Raw genomic sequence first — 17,907 nt, forward strand, 5'->3', positions numbered from 1 at the left:
AGGTGAGGAGGTGTGTTTTGGATGTTTCCAGACTGAGGCCTTTCATTAATAAGTGAAATGGCAGAAACTTGAAATATGTAGACAAATTCAGAGTATAAAAATAATTGAATGTATTTGATAAGTGAATGCTTGTAGAATGATTGAATGGAAGTGTAGATTAGCCATCAATTCATTACATTTTAAATGACTATTATCGACTTGCTGTAATTATTTTAATACCGTATAGCACAATAGGAAGCACTCTAATTATTATAAAAGCAAAAGAATAAGTAACGGAAACAAATCTTTGCGCTGCGTAAAAATTTCCAAATCGGTTAAATTAAAATGGCTAAGTGGAACCCGGAACGTAAAGTTGATTAGCCTGAGTGCTACCATATTCCTCTTCACTGATTGCCTGTTTTTGGAATTTTTAGAATAACAATGGAAAGCAATTAGTAGGCAAATTCAGTAGGAAGAGGAATAAACTTGAAGAGAAGTGATCCGTGAAAAAGTCAAATATTAGGAGTGAGTATAGTTTTTAAAAAATTAGTGAATTAATCCATTTGGGTTCAAGGTTTGTTCTTGGTGAGATTTATTAGGGAGGTGTGTCAGGATAGGTACAAGATGGCTATAAATGACCCTATCAAAGTAGATTTGTGATTATTTTGGATTGATATTCTTCATGTTCCCTTTGGAGAGCCAACATGGTTCACAGGGCTATCATTCTAGAAGAATCAAATCCTATGGAAGATGTAATCCCAACGGGGGGGGGTGCGGGGGGCAATATCCCCTTCTATGACTACTGAGGAGGTCTTCCCTCTGGCAGAATCAAGATAAGCAGGTGGAGGGATACCTGGCCCTTTGGCAAAACATAGCTTTGGTTTCTAGCTTTCTGTCCATCTTCCATAGTTCCCCAACAATGCTGGTAGCATCTTCCTTTGGATCTGTAGAAGGTACTGGTTTATATCCTTACAAGGGCAGTGGAGACTGAGTGTAGGTAGAATTGTTTCTTCTGGCCCTTCAAAGCTATTCAGTCAATACTCATCATGTATTTAATGAGTAGATGATGAAAAATGTCAATATTTGGTTACCTTATATTGCATCATCCAGATCGTAACACATGACGGGTGAGTTCAAAGCAATCTGAGGGCATTGTAAATGATGTCCCCTGTATTCAGCATTGCACAGCGCCCCTGCATCCCTCTTTGGGCCGCCCAGTTGGGCCTTCATTGCCTTGTTTATTTGACTGTGTCTGGCATGGGTCTGTCCCTCAGCTTAGTGGACTTGGAAGTCTGATGTCAGCACTAGAGAGCACATCCATCTCTCTCGGGTAAACTCACATTAACCACATTCATGAAGCTAATGAAACCAGAAGGGCAAATTATGTATTTGCACAGAGAAATGCAGTCACAGAGATGGAATGCTTGTCTTTGCAAGACAACGTTCCTTCCTGATGTGGAGACTAGATCACACCCAGAAGGGGCCTGTCAGCATGGACTCAGAATGGAGGGGCAGGATGAAGCCGACGGACAGCCCGGTGCCGCCATGTGCACGGGGACTGTGGACTGGTCAGTGGGACTGGACTCCTCAAAGCCTGTTAACCGAGGTTGCGCCTCCGTGTACAGTGCGAGGAAGGCCTCATTCAGCATGTGCCTCCGGGGTTGAGGAGTCCCTTTCTGAGCATCACAGTCTTTCTTTAGGTCATCAGGTAATACTCACATTTAGATGTGGCTGAGAAGTCATTCTGTTTCTTTAAGATGACGTTGCTTTTTCTTGACTCTCATATATTAGTTATTGTTATAGTACCAATGACATAGGTCAGTTTCGCTTGTAGATGTTCAACCCCCAGCGCAGGCAGTGTCTAGAACTGAGATTGTGGGGCGTGACCAGTGAGGGCTGCCTCCCTGCCGGTTCCTGGTCTTAGAACCAGGCTTGTCAGAGAGGCTGACCGGAGGCTGTCCAGAAAGGAAGTTTCTGTACTTGTTGTTTTAGAGGTAGAGCAGAAAGTAGGGAGCCTGGGAGGGCAGTGACCACATTTTCTGAGCCCAATATCAAGGCACAGGCCATTTTATGCCTTCATATGAAGGCACCAAACATTACTGAATTATCCTTATTGAATGCAATATACCTAATACCATGATTAAGTTCATGAAGGAGAGGAATAGAGTAAAAGATGACTCTGAAATCTTGCATGGTCGGAAGAATGGTGATATCAATCATCAAAAGAGGAAAATTTGAGCTATGGAGCTGGTGTGGCAAAGAAATCATTCTCTTGGGACCATGCAGTGTATGAACTGATGTTGCTGTATTATACTAAAATACCCACTGACCCTTGAAGAAAGACCTGTGTGAGAGGACAGAGATGCAGAGTAGGTTTGTGAGGGACAGTCTGGGAGGTTTGAGAAGAGGAAGAACGCAGACACTCCAAAAGGAAATAAAACAAACAAACCCAACTTTCAAGGAGATTGCTGCAGAGTAGAATCAGAATATACGAGGAGGTGAGAAGTTCTAAGAGGAAAATGTAATTGAGTGGAATCACATTCCCTGCTTGGTGTGGGGTCAGGAGATCTTGAAGATGAAAGAGTCAGAGGAAATGATAAAAAAATGCATAAAGGGGAAAGAAGATTTTGGACCTAGAAATGGCCACTGAATTTGATAACAATGTCATATATGACAAAAGAGCCACTTATTAGCCATTTTGTATTTTTTTCTTTATTTTATTAATTCAATGAAAGGTTATTTTGCGTTTGCCAAGCAGGAGGGCTGGAATTCACTGACAGATTGTGGCCTTTATTTCCCGCTGTAAATTAATCATTCTCTCCAATTAATTTTCGTTTAACTTGATTTAAATTTTGAACAAAGATGAAGTTAGTAAAAAAAAAAAAGAAAAGAAATAAAAGCCTTAGAAAATAAGAATATTGCTATCTTTTTAAGGACTGATGTATCTTCATAGCTTCATAGATTTAGTCAAATTTTGATTACAATATGGTGGCATTAGAATCTTTCTAGTATTGATATTATCAGGTACTCTGTTTAATTAACACTTCTGTTTACATAAACAGGATCTCAGCTTATCGTAGCCCAGATGGAATTTGAAGAGGAGGATTTTTAAATCAAATTAATTACCTTCTGCCCCAGGGAAAGAGAACCAGTGAGTTTGCAGAGATATCTTCCTTTGAGTTTTCCAAGTTAAAGAGGTGATAGGGAGGATGGGTGCTCCCTGGTGGAGGGAGGAAAGGAGCTACGGATGATGGACTGAGATAGTTAGTTCATGTTATCCTATTTGAAACATGATATCATGAGTTCCATGAATACATAAATCTGCAAGCACTTATGTTTGTACTTAAATGCACACTATTGAGGAAAAATGTAAATACTTTAAGGATTCAATGATACTTTATTCTTTTATCCATTAAAACAGATAATTGCAAACTGACTCTTTGGATATTAAATTAATATCCCATTAGCCAAGAGTTCCGATAGGTTGATACTGCCTATACCTCTCTTTCAGCAAACACAAAACAATAATACATTAAAACTGCAGTAACTAAATCTACTAAACTCTTACAAATTGCAGATCCTAGCACAGCATATTTTTTCTCCTTGAAAATTTTTAATTTAAATGAACAACAATGATTTCATAAAGAGAAGCTAACCTTTGATGAAGTTTGCAAGATAATTACTTGTTATTGAAACCTTAAATTAAAAATAAAAAAATTAGGATAGCCATTCCAGTATTTATGTTTTAGATAGTTAAGAACTTGTTTCTTGAATCAAGAATCTCTACTTGCAACAATTATGTACTAAAGAAGTGCCCTGGCCGGTTTGGCTCAGTGGTTAGAGCGTCAGCCTGTGGTCTCAAGAGACTCAGGTTTAGTTCCCACTAAGGGCATGTAACCTCGGTTGCAGTTTGTCCCCGGCCCTGGTTGGGTTGTGCGGGTGGCAGCCACTCGATGTGTCCCTTTCACGTCGATGTTTCTCTCTCTCTCTCTCTTTCCCTCCCACTCTGTAAGAACAAAAAAAATGGAAAATGTCTTTGGGTGAGGATAAAAAAAAAAAAGAAGAAGCAAGTAACCCTTGGGGAAATTATAAAGAAGACAGGAAGTAAAGAGGACTGCTTTAATAGGAAACTGAGGCAGGGGCAGCTCAGCACCGTAGGAGTAGCATAGGTTCAAATCCCAGCTCTGACACTAGCTCTGTGGTATTGGGTAAATTATTCCACTCATTCAAGCCTCAGGTTATTATTTGAAAACTAGACATAATAGTCATATAGGACTTCTAGAGACCAAAACAAAATTATATATATAAAGATGCCAGACAGAGAGGAATTCAGTATATGATGACTCTGCATAAGAGGAGCCCTGCTGAGCACTTTTCCTCATGAGAAACCAGCGATGAATTAGGACCTGCCTTCCTGGGGGAGATACCACTGAGGAACATTTAAATCTTGTTTTGGGCTCTTGTAATCTTAGCCACACTTAATTTTTTGTTTTTTTGGTGTCTGCTTTCTTTTCACCTTTATGGTCTTGGTTCACCTTGCATTCAAATGTGAGCGCTGTCCAAACTGCTTTCCTTGGCCCTCTTCTCGTTCTGACTTCCTCCTTGAGCTCCCTTGTCCTGTGTGTCTCCTCCCACCGTCCTCTGCGTCTCAACCACTGCTAAACATCCAGCGAAACTCAGCTGCATCCCTTAACCGGGATCCCGATGACCACTGTACATGTTCGGTGGACGTTCAGCTCTTCCAAATCAGCCCTTCCAATTCTTTCCCCTCCTTAAGGGCTTTCTTCGTGTTCTGTAATCTAGGGAATCATTTAACCGTCCACCCAGTACTCCACCTAGAAACCTCGGAGTCACCGCTGACGCTTCCTCGCGTGGTCTGTCTGCCTCCTCTTTGCAGCTCAGGCTGCCAGATCCCGGCTCCCCGACCCGCAGGCGCTGCCGCTTTCCAGCTGCGCAACCGGAGTAGCCTCCACCTGCGGCCTCTCCGCGCCGCCACCCACCCAGAGCTCTCGCCGATGATCAGCCTCTGTGGAAGGCAGTTTGGTTTCTCATCCCAGTTACCCGGCAATTCCACATAGGTATCCACCTGAGAGACCTGAAAGGGAGTACTCGGACATTTACAAGCACGTGCATGTTCATGGCAGCTCTGTGCACGGTGGCCGACAGATGGAGACACCCCAAGTGCCCATCCCCCGGTGAATGGATAAGGAAACTGTGGGATGCACAGAAAACGGAATATTCTGCCCTGGCCAGTTTGGCTCAGTGGTTGGAGGATTGGCCTGTGGACCAAAGAGTCTCAGGCTGGATTCCGGGCGAGGGCAGGGACCTCGGTTGTGGTCCGGTCCCCAGCCCTCGTGGTCTTGCGGGAGGCAGCCAGTCGATGTGTGTCTCTCACATTGCTGTTCCTCTCCCTCCCTCCCTCCCGCTCTATCCGAAGATAAATGGAAAAATGTCTACGGGTGAGGATTTTTTAAAAAAGGGACTATTATTCCACCATTAAAAGGAATGAAGTGGTGATATATGTACAAATGTGGATGAATCTCAAAAATGTTGGGCTAAGTGCAAGAAGCCAGATGTAACAGGTCACTTGTCGAATGACTTTATTTCTGCGAAGAGGTAAATCCATGAAGATGGAACGCAGATTGATGGTTTCCGGGGCAGAGGGGTAGGGCATGGGGAGGGGAGCAGCTGCTTAACGGCTGTGGGTTTTCCTTTCCGGGTGATAAAAATATTTAGGAACTAGACGGAGCTGCTGGTTGTAACCCTCATTCAGTAAATGCCATTGAACTGTTCACTTTAAAATGATTACTTATATATTATGTGCATTTCTCTTCAACTAAGAAAAAAACCAACACACTTTCACTGGCTCCCCCTTGTGTCCAGAATGAAGCCCTCATTGCCACCCATCCGGGAATAGGTGCTGTTCCGCAAACACTTGGTCTCCCCTCGCCATTCTCTCCCTTGGCTTATGCTGTTCTCCTGTCTCCTTCCTTGGTAAAGCCCAACTGCATCCTTTGAGGAAGAACAAAAATATCAGAATTTCTCTCTGAAATACTCCCCACTCTGGCCACCTGCCCAGGCGGTAGCAGTTCTTCCTCCCGTCCTTGTTCAATGGGACCTGCTCACAGCCTGCACCAGGCTGCATTGAGGTCAGCAGTGTCCCTGCCTCTTCCCTTCAGTGGACAGACCATCAATAGGCTGGCATGTCACACAATTCATGTCTGTATTCCTTGTGCCCAGTACAGAATGAGGGGCACAACTCAAAGTTGGCTTTTACGTTTTATTTTTAAAGAGTAATGTTTGCTTCTTTAATTTCAATGATTGACTGCGGTGAAAAAATAAAATTCCAGTTGGACTTCTTTTTTCTGTCCCTTGATTTGTAATAGGAGTACTGTGAGGAATTAGATGGGGGTCATTAGAAATGTTATATTTCTTGTTAAACACAGTTGCATTTTGTAAAGGATCATCCAGTGTTTATTTCCATCCTGAAGTATTTTCATTTCCATTAATTATAGGTAGAGTTAACATTTTCTTTTCTTTGATATTTTAGAGAAGAAACTATTTTAACTTAAGCTTCTTTCCTTTGGTAAAGATCCCTCACCCCATACCCCATATTACATACTTGGGGGGGAATTCTATTAATGATGTATTTTTCTAGGCCCAGTTATTCTCACTGTTACTTGGTTCCTTTTTGTTGTACCCTCTTTAAACTTGTTTAGATTGGGTTTTTTGTTGCTTGCTAGTAAAAAAATACCCTGAATAATGTCACTTACTATGCTGCAAGTGCTACACCGGCCCTGGAGGCCTTGTCCAGGAGTAAGATTCCTTGTCCCAAGGTGTTTGTAGTGGGACAGGAAAGCCCACAATTACCATTGAGTGTAACAAATGCTATAATTTACATTTATACAAAAAACCCCAGAAAACCTAGTATGTCCAAGGAGGGGGCCCTTCCCTCTGCTGCAGGGAAGAGAGGAGGTGCCGCAGGTGTGGGGTTATGAGTTGGTGGCAACAGGGTCAGATGTGTCTGGACAGTGTCAGTGGCCTCTGACTTAAAATATTTTTACCAGCTGTTGCCCAGGTCAGACAGGTGAGAAGCAGTTCTGATCAATTTGAACTTATTTGCTACCCATGTCTAGTTAGACCTATCTTAATGACCATTGCTGAAATGCGATTTGCCCACGAGCATTTCAGCTCAGATGTCCGTGACTGCGTGGGCTGCGTGGGTTAGCCTCTGCTCCTCCGCGCTGCGTGGTGGGTGGTCGCCAACCAGCTCCGTGGGTCCGCCCTCCCCCTGACGGCTGGCTGAACCAGGGCGCCGCTGCAGGCCGACGTGCGCGGTTCTGTCACTGTGCAGATGTTGTGAGTTGTTCCACATCTGGTGCAAGTATTTGAGTAGAAGTTCAAACTTCAATTAGTTGAGTTTATGAAGCACTGACAGCGTAGGGCAACATATGAGGCATGTAGGAAATTACAAAGGAAATAGGAAACACAATCTTTGTTCATATTGAGGGTATAATCTAATGGAACAAATATAAATGGAGATACATGATAACAGATAAAATAAACATAAAAACATAGTCATAACCAGTCACAGATGGATGGAGATATTTGCGCAGCGCTGTGGGGATGGGCAAAGGGTTCCTGTGACTGTTGTCAGCCAGGGGAGGCAGGAACTAGTTTCATTCAGGATGTAAAACTTAGGCAGATCTAGGAAGGACAGAAGGACACAGATGAGTGTGGGGGAGATCATCCTAGGAAGTGTGACTGAAAAGGAAGGAAATGAATGAAAACACAGGGAGGAGTGGGCTGTGTGTAGATGGCAGAAGGTTTGCTGGAACAGCCGAGGCTTTGTAGCACACGGGTTTATTTAGGAAAACCTTAGAGGAGGCTTAGTGCTCTAACAGACAATCCCAGATATCAGTGACTTAATGCAATCAGAGGCTACGTTTTATATCAGACCCAGTGGGGATCTGTGTTAGTGGGGTCTCTCCATTCTGTGGAGTTATTCAGGCTTCCAGGCTTCTTCCAGCTAACCTCTAGGTTCTGAGAGCCTTTGATTCGGCTGGTGGAAGGGACAGAAAATGCAGAATAGTCTAAGGGAAGACTGTGCCAGCCCAGCTTGACATAACCCTGGGCATGTTCTCCTGACCAGAGCTCAGAGCACCTCTGTGTAGGAGGAGGACAAAGGCACGAGGTTTGGGAAATGCACAGTAGTCTCTTGCTATCACTTTTATGCAGTATCTTCTGGATCTAGATCACATCCTTATTTTGCACCTGAAATTTATTTTGTTCTCTCAATTTGCCTAGTGGGCGGAGCTGCCTTGCCATCACCTCAAACTCACCACCCCCTCTCTTCTTTCCCAGTTTCATTATTTATCAGCAGCGTCTTCATTCTTTATTGCCTTGGCATACCCCAGAGCCACTGTGCACCTCTTTCTCGTCTTTACTTCACATATTTAACAATGTTCCTGCAGACTGCCTGTTTGGTGTGTTCTCTGTTTCCTTTGTCTGTCTTTTGGACACTTGTCCGTGACCTCATCTCCCAGGGACTGGCTGGTATCATCATTTCCCACCTCGCATTACACCTGGATATTGCTATCCTCGCTCAGTAATCCTTTTCCTTTTTGTGCGAGTATGAGTTCTACACCCCTTAGTTACACTGATCATCGCTATCCTGCCTCCACCTCCTTTCCAGCCTCATTTCTGTCTACAGAGCACAAGAAGACTCTGCTTCCCCTCCAGGCAGGCTGGCACATCGGTCTCTGAATTTAGAGAGTGCTAAGCCCCACCCTGGAGACACAAGCTTCTCCTGGAGACTGCTGCCCCACACCTTTCTGGAGCAAGCCCCAGAGCATGTCCTGTGGCACGCACAAGCAGCGCCTCCTAGTAACCTCTGACTGGCCCACTCCACTCATGCCTGTGGGCACTAGTCACGGACAGCCTCGTTTTGTTTTGAACATGTTTAATGTGTGCATGTTTTGTCTCTCCACATTGATTGGTAAGATCCATAAGGGCAGGGATTATGCAATAGATCTTATCATTTTCCCCAGGGCCCAGCATACGACTAGGCACAAAGTGATTACTCAACAACTACTTGCTGAATGAACATGTCGAATGGAGGTGAAGGCGCTTAGGTGTGAAGATAATCATTTGGATAGGACTTTTCATTTGATTCAAGAGGCAATCGGGAGCCATTGATGGCTTCTGAGAACAGGAATCAAAAATTACTCATGGAAGAGGATCCTTGTGGTTCTATGTAGGATCCTGTCAAGTTGAAAATAGACAAATACAAAATGTTAGAGATAGAGTTAAAGCAAAGAGCCCGCTTTGTTCATGCAACCCACGCGGGAGCCCCAGTCTGTGCAGGATGGTAGAAAGCGGAAGGCTGCAGCCAGAGAGGGTTCCTGGCAGGCTTCCTGGTTGCGAAACATAAGAGGTAAAAGTAAATGACAGGACTTACCGACACCCGAGAGCACAGGAGAGAGGTGGCTCCCACGGAACCCCATAGCAGTGCATTATTGATGGTGACAAATTGGGAATGAGTGATGATGTGAACGAATGTGCTGTGTTGACTTAATGCACATTCAGCTTCAGGTTGCAACAGGACATTCAGATATAGAAACACTGCAGACCACGGCAGCACCTGGTGTTTGAGAGAGCTCTGGCCCCAGAGTTAGGAGGCCAGTGGGCTAGTCCTGGCTTGGTCCTCCCTGGGGTCCGTGCCCTTGTGCAGTCATTCAGTCTTTGTACATTACAAGTGGGTGAGGTGATAGCATTTTTATCGGGTGGATCCATTGAAAAAGAATTTCATAGTCCATCAATTTTAGAGATGTTGTCTATTTTTCAACATTTTAAATGAACATTTCAAATATACAGAATACTTGACTTTTATGGTAAACACCCAGATACTCATCACTTAGATTTGACAAGGAATGTTTTACTTTACTTGCTTTATTATACATTTGTCTACCTGGCCACTCCTTTATCCTTTCATCATTTCGTTTCTTCCTTCTCCTACTCATTATTGTCATCATTATTATCGTTATTATATTATAATGCTGATCAAGAAAAGAAAGCATTGTAGTCATGGACTGTAGAGTTACGGAGGGCTCATTACTTACAGAGAATTTTGATTGCTGATATCTGAATACTTGCATCTTTGAACATTGTCTTATATCCCATGTTTAGTCCATCAGCTCCATTCTCGAGTCATTCATTTTATACTCCACCTTCAGTTCATCTTTTCAACTCTTTTTTCAAAATATATCCCCGAACTGTTTATTTCTCATGAGCTTCACTACTCCCCTGTGCCAGGGCCCTATTCCCCCACTGGATGCCTGGTCCTTTATTTTCACTTTTGGTCATCCATACTTTCTTCTTCACAGGGAAATTACAATTTTCCTTTCAAACTAAATATCACAAAAAGTCCCTCTTTTGGTAAAAATCCTTCATTCACATTAGCGTGGCCTCTAGGCCTTGTATGACTTGTCCCCTTGCTCACACTTTCGTAGCATTTTCTACCAACCTTTCTCTCGCTTATTCAACTCTGTCTGCGTGTTCCCACCTCAGGGCCTCTGTACTTGCCTGCAGTCCTCTCTACCCAGATACTTCATGATTTCCTTCCTGAATTCCCTTAGGTTTCTGCTTTTACGTCACCTTATCGCAAGGGCTTTCTTGATCACCCTATCTAAAATAGGTGGGTTTTTTGTCTAGTTTCTTATCTTATTTTTCTTTTCATCAATGCATATGTATTTATTTGTTCTTTTTTTCTCCCCCCTCCCTGGGGATATAGAACAATATGTGGCCCATAGTAGATGCTTTAACATATATGTGTTGAACATGTAAATGAATTGAAGATACATAACAACACAGAGGACAAAAAACATAACGTGGATACTGCACTGGTGTGGCAACTTTCAAAATGTATACAAGTAAGCTGGCTGAGTTTGTAACGGATAGTGGTGTTGTTTAAAACAGCAGAGTCCCTGGTATGACACGAGAGTGAATTTGTACAATGTTACTGAGGTTGTCCAGGGCTTCTCCCCATCTGTGTCAATCGATGAGGAAGAAGATGGCAGAGGGCTAGCCTGTTCAAGTGAGATAGAAAGTTACATGCTGGTGAGAGCTGGTAGGAATTGAGTTGATGCTCAAGTGTAGGAGTTGAGAAACATAGAAAGAGGAGGATTAAAAACTGGGAAGAAGAGAAAAACATGTATATTCCTCTTTTATCTTTTTTCAAATTATAAGAGAAAGTTTATGTCGAAAGTTACAGAGGGAGTGGAAGTGAGCCAGCTGGGCTGTGCAGGCTCAGGGAACACATTACAGAGGCAGAAGAAGGGCCCTTAGAGCTTAGGAGAGAGAAGGGCAGAGGGAAGGAGCCTGGAGGGAAGGGGGGGGGGGGGAGGCACAGGTGTGCTCCAGAGAGGGAGAGCACCAAAAACCATATTTTTCTAAGTCAGTAATTGACAATTTGAGTTCCAAGAAGTCTTAGTATTTTTTTTTTTTTTTTAAGAGAAGCCATTTGCATTCAGGTATTGACCGTATTGAGTAGAGATGGACGGGTTCTCCTGTGGAGGCATGTATCATAGCAACATGGGAATTCTAATGAAAATAACTTCATTCATAATTTTTGTTTTATTTCTTTGCTTAGTTTGAGACATCAAAATTCCCTTCCTGTTTTTGCTATAAATATATTTCAGTATTAGCCCCTTTTAATCCCTTTCACCTTTTAACCACATCCACAAAATAAATACTTATCAGTTACTGAGAAATTGGAATGTAAGCTCAATTATGTTAAAAACTAATGGGTAACACAAACCCATAGTAACAGCTTCTTTTGCAATATTTATTCTCTTGGTGATAAAAAAAAAAAAAAAAATAGGCCCAATAGCCCATTGCTGCAGAAAGAATTTAGCTACAAGTTTATCAATTTGAGCAGGCCAACCGCACAACTAAATGCATGTGAAATTTAACAAATCCCTTGGGGAAGCTGACTGTAAGAATTTTCTAGTCTGTGTCGAGTTACTGAGGTGCGACGTGGTGGATTGGACTTAATGCCTTAGGCAAGCACAATCAAATAGAGACAGTTTAAGATTTTTCTGTGTCCATGAAGGGATGGATCTCTGGTAGGGTATCTAAATGAAGCTTTCAGAGAGGAATGCAACACCATCATGAACTCTCTTCTCTGAATATTTTGGCGGGTTATGTTGGTTTAGAAGAAATTCAAGTAAGAGTTACACAGGGTAAGCTTTGTAACAGCTGAAAGATTTAAGATTATGATTTGCTTCATAGGAATATGGGAACATACAAAGCACTTTTCCCCTTAGATTTTCATTTTCATTTTCAAGAAGGAAATTCAAGAAAAGTGTATGTATTTTATTGGAATTACTTTGGGTTATGGCAATTTGATTTTGTGGTCTCTTAAAATTGACTATCCCACCCAACCCAGAATTTCAGAAGAGCTGGATGTATGAAAATTACTGTAGTAAAGTGGTTGAGTGGTTTGGATCTGGAGCCTGGTTCCCTTGGTTTGAATCCCAGTTATACTACCTATTAATATGTGAATCAGGGCAAATTAGTTCACCTCACTTTTCTTATTTGTAAAATGGGAATGATATCATCAGTTCTAGTGTTATGGTTGTGTGAAGATTAAATGAATTAATAACTACCTGGCTGGTGTGGCTCAGTGGTTGAGTGTCCACCCATGCACCAAGAGGTCACCTGTTCGATTCCTGGTCAGGGCACATGCCCAGGTTGTGGGCCAAATCCCCAGTGGGGGGCATGCAGGAGGCGGCCAATCGATGTTCTCTCTCATCAGTGTTCTGTCTCTCTGTCCTTCTCCCTTCTTCTCTCTCTAAAAGTCAATAAAGAAAAAAATTAAAAGAAAAAAATGAGTTAGCCCTGGCCGGTTTGGCTCAGCGGTTGGAGCGTTGGCCCATGGTCCAGAGAGGCCTGGGTTCGGTTCCCACTAGGGGCACGTACCTCAGTTGTGGTTTGTCCCCAGCCAGATTGGGTCCTGTGGGAGGCAGCCAGTCGATGTGTACCTTTCACGTCGATGTTTCTCTCTCTCCTTCCTACTCTGTCTGAACAAAAAATGGAAAAATGTCCTTGGGTGAGGACAAAAAATAAAAAATTAAAAAAAAATAAATGAGTTAATAACTAATGAAGCATTTAGAATAGTGCTTGACACATAGCACTCAATAAGTACTCATTATAGGACAACAATGACTGCAGTCATAATTCTGAGTGTTGTTATTCTGTGATCACTGAGAAAATACATTGCCGTCTTTTGGAGTCAGGAGTCCTGAAGTGTCACAGTCCTTCCGCTGCCCAGTACTAGCTGATGACCATCAATACAGGGTGGAGCAAAAGTGGGTTGACAGTTGTGAGTCCATGAAGCACAGAGTTTATTTTATTATTATTTATTAATGACTGTATTATTTTTCCTACGATCGACTGTAAACCTACTTTCACTTCATCCTGTATGGGAAGTAGGTTTGAGAGTTGGGTCCCCAGCCCCTGAAGAAGTTGGAACCCCGACCAGACCGTGTTTCCCACGTGGGGAAGGCACTCCTAGGAGGAGACACTGAAATTGTCCATGTCAGAAAGTAGGACCTCTCATCCAACGGGGAGGAACAGCAGACTGGAGGGAATTGGTTTAGTGTTCCAGACACTGGAAATCGTCTCACAGTTGTGAAAGCCACAGCTCCCTGGGCGTTACTTGGCTGTTGGGTTTTCAGGATTCAGAGAGTTTGCCCCCATTGTGTTCAAACCTCAGCTTTCAGACTAGCACTGGAGAGTCTTCACAGTCACTTCAGTCCTTAGAAAAAATCCTTCCAGTTTTTTTTCTGTAACCTGTCCTGATCCTGAGCTACACCCCTAAACACAGTCTTCCCATAGAAACCTGCCCCTACCTTGGGGTCCTGTAATTCCTCCCCCTGACCTGGTCGACTGACCAGGAGGCAGGGAGCCATGGACATTGACCTCGGACTTCTCCCTTCACTGTGTCATGGACCACTCTCCTCGTCCCCTCTCCCTCTGGATTCAGGAGCCCTGCTGTCTCTGACCCTTCCCATCGCTGGTTCCAAACCCGGGCTTCCTCTTCTCCCTTCAGAACTTTCCCAATCAGGACGCTTGAGAAAGAGATGGAGAGGAGACCCTGGGGGAGGCAAGGACGAAAGGAGAAATCCTGGGTCTAAAGAGGACAACCACATAAGTTATGGCTCAACATATGGGACGTATTGAGGGAAAAGTGGGGCTGCTGATAAGTACTCTAGGACACCCGACATAGCTGGTTGTCCTGGGAAAACTGGATTCTGGGTCTACTGTGGGCCTGAGACTGGAGGGAAAGGCAAGTATTCCAGCATCTCTTGTTCTGTCCACGTAAGAGTACCACCAACACATTCATGCCTGGACTTTTTCTTTGCAAGTAATTGCTTGGGGGGGGGGGGGCAGCTGTGACTTACTACAACCTGGTCATCTTAGAGACTAAGCAGTGAAGTCACCAAAAGAGGTCTGTAAAGTGCCTGCCAGGGGTCAGTTAGAGAAGAATGAAGCAGTTATGATTACTATTATTTTTGATCCAACAAAACCAGTAGACTTGTCTCTTCATTTTCTTTTTCCTCTCAGTAGGGGAGAGCAAAATTGGAATTTAGTCTTTTGTACAATTGTTGCCCCTCTTTATAGCTTTTATAAAGTTTCATAATGAGTAATGCTGCAAAAGCCTTTAACATTCACAACTTAGGACAATGGTTGGGAGCCCTGCTCCCTTCTTCACAATGTGACATGACCTGGGAGGCTGAGTTGAAATTAATGAAAACATTTATGTTTCCAGTAAGAGCAAATTCATGCATGCAGGCATTGGGTCTCCTCACATTGTTTAAATAAGTGGTAGATTCCATTAGCAATTAATGCTGTAAACACCGGTTTATTGTATGTGAGCACAGAGTAAATAAACTAAACTCAAATTATGACTTTTTTGTTGTTGTTATCTGTTAGGACCTATTTTTCAACCTTTCCCATCAGCAACGACACACAATAATAGAGTGAGACATTGAATGTTGTAGCAGTTTTAAGTATATGCTAATTTAAATGAATGGAGTTCCTATTATAAGTACCTCCTTTTAGGTGCTGCAGAACATGAAAACTGGGAAGGAGCGTAGGCAGTAACTAGTGCAGCCTCCCCAGATGCCAAGGTGCAGAGAAGCCCAGAAACCTACGTCACGTGGCTTGAATGCCTAGTTGCCTCATTCTGTAATCTTGTCCATGTCTCAGATTTTAGTAGCTACCAGTAGGCTATATATTAGGTAAGGTAACTCATTTAAACATATTGTATATAGTAGAAGAGTAGATAAAAATGCTGTGGTATATTTACACAATGGAGTACTATGCAGCTCTAAGACAAAAAGATCTCTTACCCTTTGAGATGACATGGAGGGACCTGGAGAGTATTATGCTAAGCAAAATAAGCCAGTCAGAGAAAGCCAAGTACCACATGGTCTCACTTATTTATGGAACATCATGAACAAAATAAGATGGCGAACAAAATAGATCCAGAGTCAAGGAAGCAGGGAACAGGCTGACAAACCTCAGAGGGATGAGGAGTGGGAAGAGATAAACCAAAGAACTGATATGCATATGTGTACAACCAGTGGACACAGACATTAGGTTGGAGTGGGGAAGAGGGGTCAGTGGGAAAAAGGGGGGAGATCTGTAATACTTTCAACAATTAAAAAAAAAAAAAATATATATATATATATAGTATCTTGCTTCAAAATGGCAACCTAAATCACCAGACAGGCTTAGGGACGACCTGCTATTTTTAGTGGAATCCATAATTTAATTAATTCACTTAATATCTTCAGAAGTTATGAAGGCCATGAAGCAGATATGGTTTTATATCACATATTTTTAGTTGTGGAATTCAAGAGATATTGTTTTATTCCGCAGATATGGCCCTTTCTTGTTTTTTTAGTAGCAAGTGCCCCTGCACGTCTTACACGGAAAACGTAACGATACTGACCCTTTAACTCGCACTTGGTAGAAATAGAAAAAGCCTCCCAGAGGAACGATATTTGATATTCCAGTGTAGGGGTCAACACACTTTTTGGTGAAAGGACAGATAATAGACATTTCTGGCTCTATGGGCCATGCGGTCTGTGACAGCTGCCGTTTCGCTGCTGGAGTGCACGAGTCACCATCAACAGAGTGCGCAACCGGGAGCAGGGCTGGGTTCCATTCGAACTGAATCTGCAGCGCAGGCCGGGGATCGGCTCGGCCTGTGCGCCCCGTGTGCCGACGCCTGTGTTTTTGTGATGATAGGTGCCTAAATTTAATATTAACATAGAGGAAAACTATATTTTAAATGTATTCTAGTTACATAATGAAGAACAAAGCAGGGATCATATCATTTGTTGAGGGATGATGTATGAGTAGGATGTATGCTTAATTCAAATACTTTCTGTGGAACGTCACAGAGAGCGATAGAGAAGCACTAGCAGAGATGATCAGTGCGACATTATTTGTAACAGCAAAAAAAAGGAAACACCTTAAATGTTCATGGATCAAAAACCGGTTAAACAATCGTGGAAAATCTGCACAGTGAAACAGAATGAGCGACAAGTCCCTTTCTGAGGGACACAAAAAGCAAGTTGTAGAATGATGTGTACAATAAGGCACCATTTATGCTAAACAAACACGTCACAAGACAATGTTCTCTGTGGATACAGATGTATGTTTGTAAATTTACAGAAAAAAGCTCTAACCTGATGACAATGGGAATAACTCAGGGAAAAACTGGGTTTAGGGGTGTTAGAAGTCAAAGAGAATGTGAAACCCCAAAATACATTAGAGAGGGACCTGCAAACACGTGCTAGACAGACGTTCATGTTTTGAAACAGTATAAGAATGAGGACTATAACTTTTATATTTACAATTATAGACATGACATTTATAGTCTTTATAATTTTGAGGGCCCTATGGGAAGTGAATGTTAGGTAAGAATTTTACTTCCAATAGACTGGGCATATGATTGATTTATTACATTCAGCCTTGGATTTACAGAAAAATCTTTAAACATTATGAAATTTGAGAAACTCAGTAACTTTGCAAAAGTTGTCAGCAGTTTATGAGCTGTGTGTCAGTGTTACAGTCAGTCTGGCCTTAGGAATTTATACCTGTGCTGGTGCGACACGTGGACAGGGAGCCTCATTTTGGGGCACGTGAGACCTGGGAGCATCTGATGCCAGTGGACCTCACCTGACCATGGTCACGTCGCTTTAAAACCTGGCTGTGACAAACTACTGTAGTCCGTGAGTCCAGACTTCGGATGGGTGGTATAAAGCGAAAAGATGCTTATTTATGGTTGAGCAGAGGCTGTATTTTCAGTCTAGCAAGTGCATGTTGTAGACCTACTATGAAATCGTCACTGTATTGGAAAAGTAGGAGATATAAAAAAATGCGAATGGCAGCCTACTTCCTGATGGAGCACATCGCCTCATTGGGGCATAAGCAGAAATTAGGTACTAAAAAGACATTACATGCTTAATGCCAACCCGAGAATACAGCAATATATGTAGTGGGCGGAAACAGCTGAGGGGCAGCTTGAGAGAGTGATGTCTTGACTTAGGCCTCTGTGCGGAGTTTGGGGAGACAGGGGAAATGGGAAGGCAGATGGTAAGGAGGGCGCTTGTGAGAAATGACTGAGTCAGGGAGCCACTCCTGACATCTCTTCTGAAGAGGAGCCTGGTGTGGTCATGGCGGGGATGGCAGCAACCATGGCACCAAGGCGGCGGCGGCGGCTCCTGGAAGTCGCAGTCCAGCATTAACGGGAGCAATAATACTAGGTTATTTTTTGACCAAGAGTTTTACCCCAGGCAACGTCCTCAGTGTTTTGCCTTTTAATCCTCACTAAGCCCCCAGAGCACAACT

The 17,907-nt window shown here is 43.0% G+C and overlaps 1 protein-coding gene across 5 annotated transcripts in view; it reads left to right on the forward strand.

Moving 5' to 3' along the window:
- Positions 1–17,907, forward strand: part of NPAS3 (neuronal PAS domain protein 3) — an 872,889-nt gene that overhangs the window by 52,140 nt on the left and 802,842 nt on the right. The window lies entirely within an intron of this gene.

The sequence above is a fragment of the Molossus molossus genome, unplaced genomic scaffold, assembly GCF_014108415.1.
Source record: "Molossus molossus isolate mMolMol1 unplaced genomic scaffold, mMolMol1.p scaffold_m16_p_1, whole genome shotgun sequence".
Classification (NCBI taxonomy): Eukaryota; Metazoa; Chordata; class Mammalia; order Chiroptera; family Molossidae; genus Molossus; species Molossus molossus.